The sequence below is a fragment of the Phyllobates terribilis genome, unplaced genomic scaffold (assembly GCF_046119375.1).
Source record: "Phyllobates terribilis strain yellow unplaced genomic scaffold, ASM4611937v1 Scaffold_11__3_contigs__length_659146591, whole genome shotgun sequence".
In the NCBI taxonomy this organism is placed as follows: Eukaryota; Metazoa; Chordata; class Amphibia; order Anura; family Dendrobatidae; genus Phyllobates; species Phyllobates terribilis.
The window spans coordinates 614,517,172-614,526,064 of NW_027362771.1; positions in this window are offsets into that span (position 1 = coordinate 614,517,172).

An 8,893-nucleotide genomic window follows, 5' to 3' on the forward strand; every position below is an offset into this window, starting at 1 on the left:
ACAGTATACAGAGGCGCTGAGAGGAGAGATGTGCTGCAGGATGGTACAGTATACGGAGGGGCTGAGTGGAGAGATGTACTGCAGGATGGTACAGCATACAGAGTGGCTGAGAGGAGAGATGTACTGTAGGATGGTATAGTATATAGAAAGGCTGAGAGGAGAGATGTACTGCAGGAAGATACAGTATATAGAGGTGCTGAGAGGAGAGATGTCCTGCAGGATTGTACAGTATACAGAGTGGCTGAGAGGAGAGATGTGCTGCACGATGGTACAGTATAAGGAGGGGCTGAGAGGATAGATGTACTGCAGGAGGGTACAGAATATAGAGGGGCTGAGAGGAGAGATGTACTGCAGAATGATACAGTATGCAGAGGGGGTGAGAAGAAAGATGTTCTGAGGGATTGTACAGTTTATAGAAAGGCTGAGAGGAGAGATGTGCTTCTGGATGATACAGTATATAGAGGGGCTGAGAGGAGAGATGTACTGCAGGATGGTACAGTATATAGAGGGACTAAGATGATAGATGTACTGCAGGATGTTACAGTATACAGAGGGGCTGAGAGGAGAGATGTACTGCAGGATGGTACAGTATACAGAGGGGCTGAGAGGAGAGATGTACTGCAGGATGGTACAGTATATGGAGGGGCTGAGAGGAGAGATGTACTGCAGGATGTTACAGTATACAGAGGGGCTGAGAGGAGAGATGTACTGCAGGATGGTACAGTATATAGAGAGGCTGAGAGGAGAGATGTACTGCAGGATGGTACAGTATACCGAAATGCTGAGAGGAGAGATGTACTGCAGGAAGGTACAGTATATAGAATGGCTGAGAGGAGAGGTGTACTGCAGGATGGTACAGTATACGGAGGGGCTGAGAGGAGAGATGTACTGCAGAATGGTACAGCATACAGAGGGGCTGAGAGAGATGTACTGCAGGATGGTACAGTATATAGAAAGGCTGAGAGGAGAGATGTACTGCAGGAAGGTACAGTATATAGAGGTGCTTAGAGGAGAGATGTACTGCAGGATGGTACAGTATTCAGAGGGGCTGAGAGGAGACATCACTGCAGGATGGTACAGTATACAGAGGGGCTGAGAGGAGAGACGTACTGCAGGATGGTTCAGTATTCAGAGGGGCTGAGAGGAGAGTTGTACTGCAGGATGGTGCAGTATATAGAGTGACTGAGAGGAGAGATGTACTGCAGGATGGTACAGTATATAGAGGGACTAAGATGATACATGTACTGCAGGATGTTAGAGTATATAGAGGGGCTGAGAGCAGAGATGTACTGCAGGATGGTACAGTATATAGAAAGGCTGAGAGGAGAGATGTACTGCAGGAAGGTGCAGTATATAGAAAGGCTGAGAGAAGAGATGTACTGCAGGATGGTGCAGTATATAGAGTGACTGAGAGGAGAGATGTACTGCAGGATGGTACAGTATATAGAGGTGCTGAGAGGAGAGATGTACTGCAGGATGGTACAGTATATAGAGGGTCTGAGAGGAGAGATGTACTGCAGGATGGTACAGTATATAGAGAGGCTGAGAGAAGAGATGTACTGCAGGATGGTACAGTATATAGAAAGGCTGAGAGAAGAGATGTACTGCAGGATGGTACAGTATGAAGAGTGGCTGAGAGGAGAGATGTACTGCAGGATGGTACAGTATACGGAGGGGCTGAGAGGAGAGTGGTACTGCAGGATGGTACAGTATTCAGAGGGGCTGAGAGGAGAGATATACTACAGGATGGTGCAGTATATAGAGGGGATGAAAGGAGAGATGTACTGCAGGTTGGTACAGTATTCAGAGGGGTTGACAGGAGGGATATACTGCAGGATGGTGCAGTATATAGAGGGGCTGAAAGGAGAGATGTACAGCAGGATGGCACAGTATTCAGAGGGGTTGAGAGGAGACATGCACTGCCGGATGGTACAGTATATGGAGGGGCTGAGGGGAGAGATGTACTGCAGGATGGTACAGTATTCAGAGGGGCTGAGAGGAGAGATGTACTGCAGGATTGTGCAGTATATGGAGGGACTGAGAGGAGAGATGTACTGCAGGATGTTACAGTATACAGAGGGGCTGAGAGGAGAGATGTACTTCAGGATGGTACAGTATATTAAGGGACTGAGAGTAGAGATGTACTGCAGGATGGAACAGCATATAGAAAGGCTGAGAGGAGAGATGTACTGCTGGAAGGTACAGTATATAGAGGTGCTGAGAGGAGAGATGTACTGCAGGATGTTACAGTATATAGAGGGACTGAGAGGATAGATGTACTGCAGGATGTTACAGTATACAGAGGGGCCGAGAGGAGAGATGTACTGCAGGATGGTACAGTATATAGAGGGGCTGAGAGTAGAGATGTACTGCAGGATGGTACAGTATATAGAAAGGCTGAGTGGAGAGATGTACTGCAAGAAGGTACAGTATATAGAGGTGCTGAGAGGAGAGATGTACTGCAGGATGGTACAGTATACAGAGGGGCTGAGAGGAGAGATGTATTGCAGGATGGTACAGTATATAGAGAGGCTGAGAGGAGGGATGTACTGCAGGATGGTACAGTATACCGAAATGCTGAGAGGAGAGATGTACTGCAGGAAGGTACAGTATATAGAATGGCTGAGAGCAGAGATGTACTGCAGTTTGGAACAGTATACGGAGGGCCTGAGAGGAGGGAGGTACTGCAGAATGGTAATGCATACAGAGGGGCTGAGAGAGATGTACTGCAGGATAGTACAGTATATAGAAAGGCTGAGAGGAGAGATGTACTGCAGGAAGGTACAGTATATAGAGGTGCTTAAAGGAGAGATGTACTGCAGGATGGTACAGTATTCAGGGGGGCTGAGAGCAGACATGCACTGCAGGATGGTACAGTACACGGAGGGGCTGAGAGGAGAGATGTACTGCAGGATGGTTCAGTATTCAGAGGGGCTGAGAGGAGAGTTGTACTGCAGGATGGTGCAGTATATAGAGTGACTGAGAGGAGAGATGTACTGCAGAATGGTACAGTATATTGAGGGACTAAGATGATAGATGTACTGTAGGATGTTACAGTATACAGAGGGGCTGAGAGCAGAGATGTACTGCAGGATGGTACAGTATATAGAGAGGCTGAGAGGAGAGATGTACTGCAGGATGGTACAGTATATAGAAAGGCTGAGAGGAGAGATGTACTGCAGGAAGGTACAGTATATAGAGGTGCTGAGAGGAGAGATGTACTGCAGGATGGTACAGTATATAGAGGTGCTGAGAGGAGAGATGTACTGCAGGATGGTACAGTATACAGAGGGGCTGAGAGGAGAGATGTACTGCAGGATGGTACAGTGTACAGAGGGGATGAGAAGAGAGATGTACTGCAGGATGGTACAGTATATAGAGAGGCTGAGGGGAGAGATGTACTGCAGGAAAGTACAGTATATAGAGTGGCTGAGAGGAGAGATGTACTGCAGGATGGTGCAGTATATGGAGGGGCTGAGAGGAGCGAGGTACTGCAGGATGGTACAGTATTCAGAGGGGCTGAGAGGAGAGATGTACTGTAGGATGGTACAGTATATAGAGGGGCTGAGAGGAGAGATGTACTGCAGGATGGTACAGTATATATAAAGGCTGAGAGGAGAGATGTACTGCAGGAAGGTACAGTATATAGAGTGGCTGAGAGGAGAGATGTACTGCAGGATGGTGCAGTATATGGAGGGGCTGAGCGGAGAGAGGTAATGCAGGATGGTACAGTATAGAGAGGGACTGAGAGGAGAGATGTACTGCAGGATGGTACAGTATACAGAGGGGCTGAAAGGAGAGATGTACTGCAGGATAGCACAGTATAAAGAGGGGCTGAGAGGAGAGATGTACTTCAGGATGGTACAGTATATAGAGGTGCTGAGAGGAGAGATGTACCTCAGGATGGTACAGTATATAGAGGGGCTGACAGGAGAGATGTACTGCATGATGGTACAGTATACAGAGGGGCTGAGAGGAGAGATGTGCTGCAGGATGGTACAGTATACGGAGGGGCTGAGTGGAGAGATGTACTGCAGGATGGTACAGCATACAGACTGGCTGAGAGGAGAGATGTACTGCAGGATGGTATAGTATATAGAAAGGCTGAGAGGAGAGATGTACTGCAGGAAGATACAGTATATAGAGGTGCTGAGAGGAAAGATGTACTGCAGGATGGTACAGTATTCAGAGGGGCTGAGAGGAGACATGAACTGCAGGATGGTACAGTATATGTAGGGGCTGGGAGGAGAGATGTACTGCAGGATGGTACAGTATTCAGAGGGGCTGAGATGAGAGATGTACTGCAGGATGATGCAGTGTATAGAGGGACTGAGAGGAGAGATGTACTGCTGGATGGTACAGTATATAGAGGGACTAAGAGGATAGATGTACTGCAGGATGTTACAGAATACAGAGGGGTTGAGAGGAGAGATGTACTGCAGGATGGTACAGTACATAGAGGGGCTGAGAGGAGAGATGTACTGCAGGATGGTACAGTATATAGAGGGGCTGAGAGGAGAGATGTACTGCAGGATGGTACAGTATACGGAGGGGCTGAGTGGAGAGATGTACTCCAGGATGGTACAGCATTCAGAGGGGCTGAGAGGAAATATGTACTGCAGGATGGTATAGTACATAGAAAGGCTGAGAGGAGAGATGTACTGCAGGAAGGTACAGTATATAGAGGTGCTGAGAGGAGAGATGTACTGCAGGATGGTACAGTATTCAGGGGGGCTGAGAGGAGACATGCACTGCAGGATGGTACAGTATAAGGAGGGGCTGAGAGGAGAGATGTACTGCTGGATGGTACAGTATTCAGAGGGGCTGAGAGGAGAGATGTACTGCAGGATGGTGCAGCGTATAGAGGGACTGAGAAGAGAGATGTACTGCAGGATAGTACAGTATATAGAGGGACTAAAAGAATAGATGTACTGAAGGATGTTAGAGTATACAGAGGGGCTGAGAGGAGAGATGTACTTCAGGATGGTACAGTATATAGAGTGGCAGAGAGGAGAGATGCACTGCAGGATGGTACAGTAAATAGAAAGGCTGAGAGGAGAGCAGTACTGCAGGATGGTACAGTATATAGAGCGGCTGAGAGGAGAGATTTTCTGCAGGATGGTACAGTATATAGAGGTGATGAGAGGAGAGATGTATTTCAGGATGGTACAGTATATAGAGGTGCTGAGAGTAGAGATGTACTGCAGGATGGTACAGTATATAGAGGGGCTGAGAGGAGAGATGTGCTGCAGGATGGTACAGTAAAAGGAGGGGCTGAGAGGAGAGATGTACTGCAGGATGGTACAGCATACAGAGGGGCTGAGAGGAGAGATGTAGTGCAGGATGGTACAGTATACAGAGGGGCTGAGAGGAGAGATGTGCTGCAGGATGGTACAGTATACAGAGGGGCTGAGAGGAGAGATGTACTGCAGGACGGTACAACATGCAGAGGGGCTGAGAGGAGAGATGTACTGTAGGATGGTACAGTATATAGAAAGGCTCAGAGGAGAGATGTACTGCAGGAAGGTACAGTATATAGAGGTGCTGAGAGGAGAGATGTACTGCAGGATGGTACAGTATTCAGAGTGGCTGAGAAGAGACATGCACTGCAGAATGATACAGTATACGGAGGGGCTGAGAGGAGAGATGTACTGCAGGATGGTACAGTGTTCAGAGATGCTGAGAGGAGAGATGTACTACAGGATGGTGCAGTATATAGAGTGACTGAGAGGAGAGATGTACTGCAGGATCGTACAGTATATAGAGGGACTAAGATGATAGATGTACTGCAGGATGATACAGTATACAGAGGGGTTGAGAGGAGAGATGAACTGCAGGATGCTAGAGTATATAGAGAGGCTCAGAGGAGAGATGTACTGCAGGATGGTACAGTATATAGAAAGGCTGAGAGGATAGATGTACTGCAGGATGGTACAGTATATAGAGCTGCTGAGAGGAGAGATGTACTGCAGGATGGTACAGTATACAGAGGGGCTGAGAGGAGAGATGTACTGCAGGATGGTACAGTACACAGGTGCTGAGAGGAGAGATGTACTGCAGGATGTTACAGTATACAGAGGGACTGAGAGGAGAGATGTACTGCAGGATGGTACAGTATATAGAGGTGCTGAGAGGAGAGATGTACTGCAGGATGGTACAGTATACAGAGGGGCTGAGAGGAGAGATGTACTGCAGGATGGTACAGTACACGTAGGGGCTGAGAGGAGAGATGTACTGCAGGATGTTACAGTATACAGAGGGACTGAGAGGAGAGATGTACTGCAGGATGGTACAGTATATAGAGAGGTTGAGAGGAGAGATGTACTGCAGGATGGTATGGTATACAGAAATGCTGAGAGGAGAGATGTACTGCAGGAAGGTACAGTATGTAGAGTGGCTGAGAGGAGAGATGTACTGCAGGATGGTACAGTATACGGAGGGGCTGAGAGGAGAGAGGTACTGCAGGATGGTACAGTATTCAGAGGGGCTGAGAGGAGAGATGTACTACAGGATGGTGCAGTATATAGAGGGGCTGAAAGGAGAGATGTACTGCAGGATGGCACAGTATTCAGAGGGGTTGAGAGGAGACATGCACTGCCGGATGGTACAGTGTATGGAGGGGCTGAAGGGAGAGATGTACTGGAGGATACTACAGTATTCAGAGGGGCTGAGAGGAGAGATGTCCTGCAGGATGGTGCAGTATATAGAGGGACTGAGAGGATAGATGTACTGCAGGATGTTACAGTATATAGAGTGGCTGAGATGAGAGATGTACTGCAGGATGGTACAGTATACGGAGGGGCTGAGAGGAGAGATGTACTGCAGAATGGTACAGCATACAGAGGGGCTGATAGAGATGTTCTGCAGGAAGGTACAGTATATAGAGGTGCTTAGAGGAGAGATGTGCTGCAGGATGGTACAGTATTCAGAGGGGCTGAGAGGAGACATGCACTGCAGGATGGTACAGTATATAGAGTGACTGAGAGGAGAGATGTACTGCAGGATGGTACAGTATTCAGAGGGGCTGAGAGGAGAGTTGTACTGCAGGATGGTGCAGTATATAGAGTGAATGAGAGTAGAGATGTACTGCAAGATGGTACAGTATATAGAGGGACTAAGATGATAGATGCACTGCAGGATGTTACAGAATACAGAGGGGCTGAGAGCAGAGATGTACTGCAGGATGGTACAGTATATAGAGAGGCTGAGAGGAGAGATGTACTGCAGGATGGTACAGTATATAGAAAGGCTGAGAGGAGAGATATACTGCAGGAAGGTACAGTATATAGAGGTGCTGAGAGGAGAGATGTACTGCAGGATGGTAAATTATATAGAGGTGCTGAGAGGAGAGATGTACTGCAGGATGGTACAGTATACATAGGGGCTGAGAGGAGAGATGTACTGCAGGATGGTACAGTATAAGGAGGGGCTGAGAGGAGAGATGTACTGCAGAATGTTACAGTATACAGAGGGGCTGAGAGGAGAGATGTACGGCAGGATGGTGCAGTATATAGCGAAGCCGAGAGAAGAGATGTGCTGCAGGATGGTACAGTATATAGAAAGGCTGAGAGGAGAGATGTACTGCAGGATGGTACAGTATGTAGAGTGGCTGAGAGGAGAGATATTCTACAGGATGGTGCAGTATATAGAGGGGCTGAAAGGAGAGATGTACTGCAGGTTGGTACAGTATTCAGAGGGGTTGAGAGGAGAGATATACTGCAGGATGGTGCAGTATATAGAGGGGCTGAAAGGAGAGATGTACAGCAGGATGGTACAGTATTCAGAGGGGTTGTGAGGAGACATGCACTGCCGGATGGTACAGTATATGGAGGGGCAGAGGGGAGAGATGTACTGCAGGATGGTACAGTATTCAGAGGGGCTGAGAGGAGAGATGTCCTGCAAGATTGTGCAGTATATAGAGGGACTGAGAAGAGAGATGTACTGCAGGATGTTACAGTATATAGAGGGACTGAGAGGATAGATGTACTGCAGGATGTTACAGTATACAGAGGGGCTGAGAGGAGAGATGTACTGCAGGATTGTACAGTATATAGAGGGGCTGAGAATAGAGATGTACTGCAGGATGATACAGTATATAGAAAGGCTGAGAGGAGAAATGTACTGCAGGAAGTTACAGCATATAGAGGTGCTGAGAGATGTACTGCAGGATTTTACAGTATATAGAGGGACTGAGAGGATAGATGTACTGCAGTATGTTACAGTATACAGAGGGGCTGAGAGGAGAGATGTACTGCAGGATGGTACAGTATATAGAGGAGCTGAGAGTAGAGATGTACTGCAGGATGGTACAGTATATAGAAAGGCTGAGAGGAGAGATGTACTGCAGGAAGGTACAGTATATAGAGGTGCTGAGAGGAGAGATGTACTGCAGGATGGTACAGTATATAGATGGGCTGAGAGGAGAGATGTCCTGCAGGATGGTACAGTATACAGAGGGGCTGAGAGGAGAGATGTACTGCAGGATGGTACAGTATATAGAGGTGCTGAGAGGAGAGATGTACTGCAGGATCGTACAGTATATAGATGGGCTGAGAGTAGAGATGTGCTGCACGATGGTACAGTATACGGAGGGGCTGAGAGGATAGATGTACTGCAGAATGATACAGTATGCAGAGGGGGTGAGAAGAAAGATGTTCTGCAGGATTGTACAGTATATAGAAAGGCTGAGAGGAGAGATGTGCTTCCCGATGATAGAGTATATAGAGGGGCTGAGAGGAGAGATGTACTGCAGGATGGTAGAGTATATAGAGAGGCTCAGAGGAGAGATGTACTGCAAGATGGTACAGTATATAGAAAGGCTGAGAGGAGAGATGTACTGCAGGAAGGTACAGTATATAGTGCTGCTGAGAGGAGAGATGTACTGCAGGATGGT